Source organism: Eumetopias jubatus, unplaced genomic scaffold (genome assembly GCF_037043125.1).
Source record: "Eumetopias jubatus isolate StellerSeaLion01/CBP00866 unplaced genomic scaffold, mEumJub1_p1.0 scaffold_6, whole genome shotgun sequence".
In the NCBI taxonomy this organism is placed as follows: domain Eukaryota; kingdom Metazoa; phylum Chordata; class Mammalia; order Carnivora; family Otariidae; genus Eumetopias; species Eumetopias jubatus.
Genome location: NW_028274812.1, coordinates 42773794 through 42784945, shown reverse-complemented (window position 1 = coordinate 42784945; position 11152 = coordinate 42773794). Strand labels below are relative to the sequence as shown.

General features: G+C 34.3%; 1 pseudogene; it reads left to right on the top strand.

The window, feature by feature from the left end:
• Window positions 1-659: 659 nt before the first annotated feature.
• On the top strand, window positions 660-2061 carry LOC114219525 (DDB1- and CUL4-associated factor 13 pseudogene; annotated as a pseudogene).
• The last annotated feature ends 9091 nt before the right edge of the window (window positions 2062-11152 follow it).

The following is an 11152-nucleotide window of genomic DNA, read 5'->3' as shown; positions in this document are numbered from 1 at the left end:
CAGAAATAATAATAGTGTAATAGCAGCACTATATGACTCACAGTTCAGATCATCTGGCCTGAAATCTTAACACTTCCTCTTGACTAACTAATTGATCAAAGCATTTAAGTTCACCAGGTATCCTTTCCTTCCTTTGCAAAATAGCAGTAATTTAAATGTAATTAAAAGAGTTATATATAAGCTAATCTATATAAATATCATTTATAAGTATATGTGTATGTATATATGATGACAGTATTAAATGCTGCAAAATTTTGTTTTGTTTATAATTTGAAAGTCATGCTTTAAATATTTTTTATCAAGTTAAGCAGATAACACTCTTTCACTTAAATAGTTTTCAAAGTTTTGATTACATCTCCAACTATGCATTATGAGGCAAACATGCAAGGTAATTTAAAACCTTATGCTTATTGTAAACTAATATTTTTATTAATGTAATCCTAGTTTTATTCAATACCAGTCTGATGGAGAAAGGCCATTTTAATAAATTACATGAATACTTCCTTTAACAAGCCAATTTTAATACATATTATATAAATTTTAGCTTATTCAAAGGGTAAAAGTGGATTTACTGGTGATGAAGATGGATAAATAAGAAACATAAGAGTTCTGGAGCATGTGGCTGAGGAGGCCGGGGTAACCCGAACGTGGAGGAAAGGCTTAGGGGGTCTGGGACAACTAGCCGCCAAAATGAAGGTGAAGATGCTGAGCCGGAACCCGGACAACTATGTACGCGAAACCAAGCTGGACTTTCAAAGAGTTCCAAGAAACTATGATCCTACCTTAAATCCTTTTGAGGTCCCACGAGAATACGTAAGAGCTTTAAATGCTGCCAAACTGGAACGGGTATTTGCAAAATCATTCCTTGCTTCTCTGGATGGCCACCGAGATGGAGTCAATTGCTTGGCAAAGCATCTAAAGAGCCTGGCTACTGTCCTGTCTGGGGCATGTGATGGAGAGATTAGAATTTGGAACTTGACTAAACGAAAATGTATCCGTACAATACAAGCACATGAAGGTTTTGTATGAGGAATAGGTACTCGCTTTTGTGAGACTACTTTTTTTACTGTTGGTGATGACAAAACTGTGAAGCAGTGGAAAATGGATGGACCGGGCTATGGAGAAGAGGAGGAACCATTGCATACAATATTAGGAAAGACAGTGTATACGGGAATTGATCATCACTGGAAAGAAGCTGTTTTTGCCACATGTGGACAGCAAGTGGACATTTGGGATGAACAAAGAACAAGTCCTGTATGTTCAATGACCTGGGGATTCGACAGTATAAGTAGTGTTAAATTTAACCCAATTGAGACATTTCTCTTGGGAAGTTGCGCTTCTGACAGGAATATAGTACTATATGATATGAGGCAAGCTACTCCCCTGAAAAAGGTCATTTTAGATATGAGAACAAATACAATTTGTTGGAACCCTATGAAGCTTTCATTTTTACTGCAGCGAATGAAGATTACAACTTGTATACTTTTGATATGCGTACACTGGACACTCCCGTAATGGTACATATGGATCATGTATCTGCAGTGCTTGATGTGGATTATTCTCCCACTGGGAAAGAGTTTGTGTCTGCTAGTTTTGATAAATCTGTTCATATCTTTCCTGTGGACAAAAGTAGAAGCAGAGAAGTCTATCACACAAAGAGAATGCAACATGTTATCTGTGTAAAATGGACTTCTGACAGCAAATATATTATGTGTGGATCTGATGAAATGAACATTCGTCTATGGAAAGCTAATGCTTCTGAAAAACTGGGTGTGCTTACATCACGAGAAAAAGCAGCCAAAGATTATAACCAGAAGTTGAAGGAGAAATTTCAATATCATCCTCATATAAAACGCAATGCTTGTCACCCTCATCTACCAAAATCTATCTACAGCCAGATCCAGGAACAGCGCATCATGAAGGAAGCTCGCCCACGAAAGGAGGTGAATCATCTCAAACATAGCAAGCCTGGATCTGTATCAGTTGTGTCAGAGAAGAAGAAACACATAGTGGCAGTTGTGAAATAATACTTGGTATTCCTTCCAATCCTGATGAATAATTATTTGTTACATTTTGATGTGCAGACTCTGCAAATAAAGTACTGGCTTTAGAATAATAACAAACAGTTCAGTTACATGTGTAGAACACTACCCTGAAAAACTGTCCTGAAAGGTGCCCGGTTGATAAGACTATCCAACATTTTATCCTTGATCTGCTTTCTTATTTCATTGAAGAATACAGTATTTGCAAGCTAACATGTTTATTACTGTTAGAAATTGCAGATACACTTTCACTTTGATCTATTATTATAGATACACTATACATTTGAATTTACATTTAAGACTGAACATCTCTTTTGTTACCTTTAATATTCCTTTGGGTAATTATTGCAATGATTCTTCTTGTGATTACATATAACGTGGAAGAATTATGTCAGACTTTTTAAATTCAGTTAATTTTCTGTGCTTTATTTGTATTTGGCTCTTTGAGACTTTAAAGATGATCAGCTTGCGTTTATATAACTTTTATAAAAATTATAATTTATGGTCAAGTTAAGATAATAAAACCTCCTTTTCTCAACATTGTAACTTTGATCCATTTCTGCTAATTTCTCAGTCTCAGTAAATCATAAATACTTCTCTGTGAAAAAAACAAAAGAAACATAAGAGTTCTGTTCTCTTCACTTCTAAATGAAAAAAAGTATAATCATCAACATAAGTAAAAAAAAACGAACAAACTTTTGGGAAAATGAAATTTCATCCTTAATTTTTTCCAACAACTTTTACAGAAAATAAATGCACATATAATTCCATATGCATTGCAAAAAAACTTGTTTCAGGGCTGTAATAATTTTCAATTATAATTTTGTTTATTTTGATTTTTTTAATATGAAAGATTTTAAAAGTTTTTCTATAACAGTTTGTTTGTATGTCATCCCTACTCTATCAGTCCTGATTCAGTCCAAGAAGCAGAAACCACTTTTGATATTTTAAGCTGAAATGGAATAAATAGAGAGAATGTGATGCTTAGGAAATTGTCAGAAGCGGTGGTGAAGTGGGAGTCAAGGGACCACAGGGGCCACAGGACTTGCTGGGACTTGAACATATTTCTTTACATTTCAACTCAATGGCTCCCCCCCGCCCCTGCCCAAAGCTGCCTGTCAACTTGGGGAAGGCTTTGGAAAGTTGCAGTATCTTTTGGACATTTGTTTCTCTGTGACTTCATTTGCCTGTAGAAAAACAGGAGTAGGCAGGGTGAGAACATTTATTGATTTTCACTCAAAATCTTACATGGAATTCTGTATTCAATTGTAGAATGAAATTCACTTCTAGAACCTAGAGGCCTGGGAAGTAGAGCTTTGAGCTTCCTGACTCTCCAGGACAGAAAGTCCTATGGAAGGAGGTGGCCATAGAGCAAGCAATCCAAGAATGCTTTCAATATTGCCCATGTTCCAGAACTACAAAGGAAATCAAGAGATTTTCAATGGCGTGATGTACATAATTATACCTGCTAGGAATGTCTTAAAATAAATTACTAGGTCCCGGATTTCAGTTATTTCCTGCAACAACTCATATGATGGATATGTTTTACCTGTACTACAAAGTCTAAAAATAGAACTCAAACTTATATTTCATTCAAGACATAACATCTTTACTTTTATTTGTTTTCTTCCGCTGAAGACAATATATCAGCATGCAAGGAAGAGGGATACCATTATATAATTAATCTTTGACCCCTTTTGTAAAAGCAATCACTCATAAAGAGTGGTACTTTACTATTAATAAAATATTTACACCTTTTTTGGTAATAATAAAAGATATCTTACATGATGCAGGACTAGTTAATTACTAAGTACTTCAAGCCTGGATGAATTCTTTGGTATTTCTAAGCAATAAATTACTATGATTGTCTAATCTAGCCTAATGTTTTAAAGTTGAACTCTGGAAGCTATTCTCAAAAAATGGACCAAAGACCACAGATATGCTTCAAATGTGTTGAAACCTACAAGTTCTTTCTTTGGTTCTTACAGCCAAATAGCAAGCAGTTTGTTTGGCTTTTGTTTTATATATAAAAACTATTTATCAGTAATTTACCAAATTTTTGAGTTATAATTTCTCAACGTGTGGAAAATCTGTTCCTTTTTAGCCCCTCTGGAACTCATCTTGAAGAGCACAAATGCCAGGCATCTAAAAATATTACAGGAAAATTAGTATCAGTAAGTACACCTTGCACCTTTCAGCTGCTATTAACTTAAAATAAATTTTCCAAACATGCACACTATAAGATTTCACCTCTTCTGAATTACATCCATTCTTTCTAACAGAAAAGCAACTTGAATCATATAGTAGAAGTAGAATAATTTAGTTTTGGGGATTAACCTAGGACTGAATTTCCAAAATGTGTTTATGGTCTTTAATGCCATGGGATGATTTTAAAAATACTTAAAAGTTGAATGACTGTGGTATATTCTGATTTGGATAATTTAAGCAAGTTTCTCTACCATGGACTATACAGTCTTTAATATGCTAATAGAAATTGTGAACCTCTAAGAGGTCTTTATTGTATCTAGTATGTAGGTTGTGCTTTCCAAATTTATTTCGTCTTCCAATCTTTTTAAAAAAAATTCTATGCATGGAGCACTGGGTGTTATACGCAAACAATGAATCATGGAACACTACATTAAAAACTAATGATGTGCTGTATGGTGACTAACATAACATAATAAAAAAATTCTATGATATGAGACTATTAGCTAATGAGAAACAATTCTTGGAAATATTGACCAAGAATGTCAATCCCTGTGCAACCCCTTCCTTTTCCACCTTCACTTTTCTTGTCCCTGTTAATTTCCATTATTAGGATAAGAAATAAGAATTACAGAGTAAGTAGTTTAATTAGTTTTTGCTTGTTTGGTTGTTTTGCTTGGGTTTGGTTTTAGTCCCCTTGCCTTTTGGATACATTTAAAATAGTCTTATATTGTCACACACACAAAAATAATACTTTGTAAATTATCACAATGTAAATATTATTTTCACCTACCAAACCTAACAGATCCTGAATTACTTCCCAAAAATTATTAGCAAGTATTGGGCAATGTAGTGTTATAGCTAAAACTAATTAAGGTAGTGTTGAGGTTACTGTATTAAACACAGAGTGAAGGAAAAAGCTAGAATAGGTAGAAACACATACTCACATGTATACACACATATAGGAAAGGAAATTTATAGGTGAAAATTAAATTAAAAGTCTATACTGGGTAGGAGTGAAGATCTGATTGTTTACTTTGTTTATTGTCTATATGACTTAAAGAAATAAACTTGTTATGCAAAATAAAAAAAAGGGGGGTGAGGGGTTCCTGGGTGGTTCAGTCGATTAAGTGTCTGACTCTTGTTTCAGCTCAGGTCATGATCTCAGAGTCCTGGGTTGGAGGTCGGCATCAGGCTCTGCACTCAGCAGGGAGTCTTCTTGAGATTCTCTCCTTCTGCCCCTCCCCCTGCTCGTTCTCTCTCTCTCTCTCAAATAAATAAATCTTTTAAAAAAATAAAGTTTTAGACCTTTCTCTGCAATCTTGCCAGGAGGTTGTACTTAGAATTGTGAAAACAGATCTCTCTCTGTCTTCTTACATATCTTGGTATGCATCTAAATATTCCACATTTTTTAGTTTAATATTAAAAACAACACAAAATTGATAAAGAGACAATTCCTGGATTACATAATTTTTATTTCTTGCAGTGGTTATATTAGGTATGCTAGTCACATTTCTAACTTCTATGTGTTTTTCTTCCTGATAGAGTGACAGTTTCAATATAAATAAATCAATAGAGCTCTGTGGGAGTTACAAGAAATGATATACTTATGTTCTATCTACCTTTTCTATAATGATCTAAGAAGTTTCATATTTAAATCCATTACAAAAAAGAGTGGTGGTTGTTGTTGTTGGCTTGGATCATGCAATTTAATTCTGGATGTATTGATTGCTAAGGCAGTTATAAATCTGAGATAACCTTTGTATTTTGTGAATTCAGATTCTTTTTATTCCTACTTACAGGCTACCCCAACTGAGGAGCCTAAGATATTCCACTAGTCATTAAAATCATTAAAAATGTTCTCAGCAAAGAATAGAATCATGCTGTAATCTATCATCAGTAGTATAAATTACTGATAAACCTTAAAAGGGCTCTGCATTCCTGGATCTTGCCCAAAAGCCTCACACATGACAGTCCATGACATTTTCCTCAGAATTGTTTTAACAGAAGGAGGTCTCAAATCTTAAGAAAAATACTCTAATTTGAAAATTTCAATAAATTTCATCATACATATTGCAGGTATTTGCAAATAGTTTTCCTTTCTCTGTACTGAAAACACATTTATTTTAAGAGAAACGAAACTTACAAAATATTTTAAATAGATGTTACTGAGAATGATTCATAATTAGCCAGATCTTTTAATAATGTACTAGATTATTAAAGGCCTTTAATGGAGGGCTGATCTACTCAACATAACTTTAAGAAAAAGCCATGAAAACGTGTGCATGCACACGACAAACATCATAAAAATAGCGAGTACACCATTATTCTTTCAGGCATACACACACTGTGAAGTGATAAGCTTTACTTTTTACCTTTTCATTTTTTTTCTTTTCTCAGCAAAAGCTATTTGCCTTTACCTAGCCTTCCCTGGAATTCATATGTGCAATGGAGAGTAGAAGAAAGGACAGAAAAAGAGAGAAGAAAGAAGATAGGTAGACTATTACTTTAACACATCAACTTTATTGAAGCATTAATGACAATTATACTACATAAATATGATATTTTGACCTATGTATACAACCTGGACGCCATCACTGCAATCAAGATAGTGAACATATCCAGCACCCCAAACTTTCCTCATTTCCATCCATCCCCTCTTCCCTGTCTTTGCCCTGCTTTCTAAGTAACCACTGCCAAGTTTCACTACAGGTTAGTTTACATTTCATAGAGTTTTACATAAACAGATCATACAGTATGCACTTCTTTTTTTTTTCTTTTGGCACAATTATTTTGATATTCTTCCATGTGGTTTCATATATCAATATTTTATTCTTTTTTATGGCTGAGTAGTGCTCCACTCAATGGATATACCACACATGCTTATTCAACTCACGTGTTGAAGATATTTGAATGTTTTCCAGATTTTAGCTATTAAAAATAACCCTTCTGTGAACATGCATGAACAGGTATATTTTGTGTTTTTGCTTTATGATATGGTTTTTTTCCTCCTGCTACAAAATACACAATATCTTTTCCAAGACCCTTCTCCAACTTTGACATTCACTAGGGTATCTGATAATTCCATTCAATTTTCACACCATCTACCTGGTGTTAGTATCAGATCGCAGAAGTTAAATGCTCAGTCCCACAAGACTGTTCCCACTTCAGGCGCCAATCACAAATTTTGGGCCAATTGTATTTCTGACTAACAAGCTATATTAGGTTCAATAATTTGCTAGATGGCTCACAGAATTCAGGAAGGCACTTTACTTAAGTTTATTGATTTATTGCAAAGAATACAAATGAAAAGCTAGATGAAGAGGTACAAAGAATAGGGTCTGAATGAGTCCTAAATGCGGAAGTTTCTGTCCCTATACAGTTGGGCCACACTAACCTTCCAGTATGTAGATGTGTTTACCCATTAAGCTCTCCAAACTCCATTATTTAGGGGTTGTCATGGAGGTTTCATTATGTAGGCACAATTGATTAGATCATTGACTTTTGGTGATTAGCTTAATCTCCAGCCCTTTCTTCCCCAGAGGTTGGGGGTAGGTCTGAAAGTTCCAAGCGTCTGATTAAGGTTTGGTCTTTCTTGTGTCCAGCTCCCATCCTAAAGCTGTTTAGGGGTCTGCCATCTGTTTAGATGTTCCTGCCACCCCTATACTTCAGGAAATTTCAAAGATTTTAGGAACTCTCTGCCAAAAACCAGGAACAAAAGTCAAAGATATATTTCTTATTATGTCACTCTTGGCTAAATCTCAAGATGTAGAAAAGCTAGTTCATACAGTAAGTTTACATTTAATTTTTTAATGAAGTGTTAAATTGTTTTTGAGTGTTTGTGCAACTTTACATTGCTAACAGCAGTGTAAGAGGATTCTAGTTCCCACCTCCTTGTCAACACTTAGTATGGCAGTCTTTTTTATTTTAGCTATTCTAAACTAATCTAGTATTTAGTTTTAATTTGCATTTCCTTAAAGTTTAATGATGTTGAACATTCTTTTATGTGCTTGTTTGCCATCCATATATCTTCTTTTTTTAAAGATTTATTTATTCATTTTAGTGAGAGAGTGCCGGAGCATGAGTGGGGGTAGGCAGAGGGAGATAATCTTCAAGCAGATTCCCTGCTGACTGCAGAGCCCCATACAGGGTTCCATCTCACAATCCATGAGATCATGACCTGAGCTGAAACCAAGAGCCACCCAGGCGCCCCGCCACCCATCTGTATATCTTCTTTAGTGAAGTGTCTATTCAAAGATTTTGCCCACTTCTGATCTTGCTATTTAACTGTAATCACCATTTCAGTGTTCTTCATTCTTTTAAGGAAATACATATTTCCATCAAGTATCTGTTTCCTTCTACCTGAAGGGCTTCCCTTAGTTTTTGTAGTGGAGGTATGATGGTGATGAATTACTTCCATTTGGGATATATGATAAAAGTTTTATTCTGCTTACATTTGGGAAGGTATTTTAACTGAATATAGAGTTTTATTTGGACAATTTATCTTTCTTTTTCTAAAGATGTTTTTCTATTCTCTCTTCACTTGCATTGTTTCTGACATGAAATTTGCTGTTGTGTATTTTTGTTTCTCTGTATGTAACATTTCTTTATTCTCTGTGTACTTACAAATTTATCTCTGTCAATGGTTTTGAGCAATTTTACTATGATATGCCTTAGTTCTGTTTCCTTTACATTTCTTGTACTTGAGTTTCTTGAATTTGTGGGTTCATTGAGCCTCTTGGTTCTATAAAACTTAGAATATTTTTGGCCATTATTTCAATTTTTTTTAAAGAAATCCATTCTTGCTTCTATTATAGGGACCCTAATTGCACAAATAGGAGGCTTGAAATTGTCCCATAGTTCACTGATGCTTTTTGCACTTTTTGTTTTAAGATTTTATTTATTTATTTGACAGAGAGAGACACAGCAAGAGAGGGAACACAAGCAAGGGGAGTGGGAGAGGGAGAAGGCTTCCCGCGAAACATGGAGCCCGATGCGGGGCTCGATCCCAGGACCCTGGGATCATGACCTGAGCTGAAGGCAGACGCTTAACGAATGAGCCACCCAGGCGCCCCACTTTTTGCACTTTTTTTTCACTGTTTTCTCTTTGTAATTAATTTTAAATATTTTCTATTGCTACAGCTTCAAGTTTACTAATCTTTTCTTCTGCAATATCTAACTTGCTATTAGCACCATACAGTGGATTTTTTTCCTCACACACCTCTAGAAGTTCATTTTAGGTCTTATTCATATATTCCATGTCTCTACTTAGCTGTTTGAACATATGAAATATAGTTTATAATAATTTTTATATACTTGTCTGTAAATGCTAGCATCTGTGCAAATTTTGGGTTGGTTTTCATTTGTTGATTTTTCTTCTCATTATGTGTTATATGTTTCTGCTTATTTGCATGCTTAGCAATCTTTGGCTGGATAGCAGACATTATTAATTTTAACTTTGTTTGCTGAATATTTTTTGTATTCTTATAGATATTGTTAAGTTTTGTCCTGGGGTAAGGTTAACTTAGTTAAAAATAGTTTGCTTCTTTTGAGCCACGTTTTTAGGATCTGTTAGAGGTGTTCAGAGCAGTTTGTAGTCCAGGGATAATTATTCTCCATTACTGAGGCAAAACCTTTCCAAATGTTTTATTAGGTGACTGACTAATTTTTTTCCAATCTATTGGATTATTTCTGGTCCTGTGCACACTGGGAGTTGGTTGCTCTAGTCCTTTCAGATGGATCTTCCTCTGGCCTCAGGTAATTTCCTCATTACTCATGCCCTGAGCAGTGGTCTGCTGAATATTCAAGGGGTGCTCTCTGTACATCCCCACAGCTTTCTTTCAGGATTATTCTCTTTTCTCCAGTGCTCTGTGTTGTAAACTGGTAGTGCCTTGCTCTTCCCAGTTAACTCAGCTCAATCTCCTCAGGAAGTCTGTCTTAATCCTTGTGGGTTTGCTTTCCCTTTACTATGGCCGAGAAACTTTCTGAAAGATATAAGCTAAAATAATCATAGGGATCATCTTGTTTGTTTCCCACTTCATAGTGTTCACTCTCCTTTATTGCTTGATGTGCAACATCTTGAAAACAATTGTTTCATATATTGTCTCTGATTTTTGTTTGTTTCAGGTGAGCAGATAAATTCAGTTCGTGTTACTGCATGTTGGCAAAAAACAAAAATATGAATAGGCTTTTAAAAAAATTCATTGATATATTGATTGTAACTTAAAAGTAGAGTACATATATTTATGCAATATAATAATCCATTAAGTCCTTAATTTCTATTTTCAATGTTTCCCTTATTATTTTTTAACTTTCTGGGTATCAGACTTATTTTAATTTAAATTATTTAGTACAAAGTGGTAGTGGGTTTTCTAAGTAATAGACAGGAAGATGCATTTTACTATAGTTCAAGTAGGTAATAATTTTTAAACTTATAACAAGAATTCTTTGTTAGTATGTTAAATAATTTTTTCATCATTACAGACTGAAACTGATTACAGCAGTGCCATCATCCATCAAAAAGTTAACGTGTTTATATAGGTTTTACATTTCTGTGACAACTGAGATACATATTTCCAGTGATTTGAACAGAAGTTTTAGTGTTCAGCTTCAGTAGAAATTATAGAAGGAGTCTGGTTTCCTGGTAGTTGAGGCTCATTTTTTTTCCTCTTCTTTCCAAGATACTTCTTTGGGTATTCTATATAAAGGCAAGGCAGAATCACATTGCAAAAATAAAAAATTTTATTTTCTGTACCATAGAGTATTTGTACATAAAGTGAATGCAAAACTATATGGTAAAATTAATTAAAATTAATATTGGTCTATAAATAATACATTGTCATGTTTCTGTGATAGATATAAATATTGTCTTTTGTTAAATATTTGACTCTTCTTGAGAGTTAATT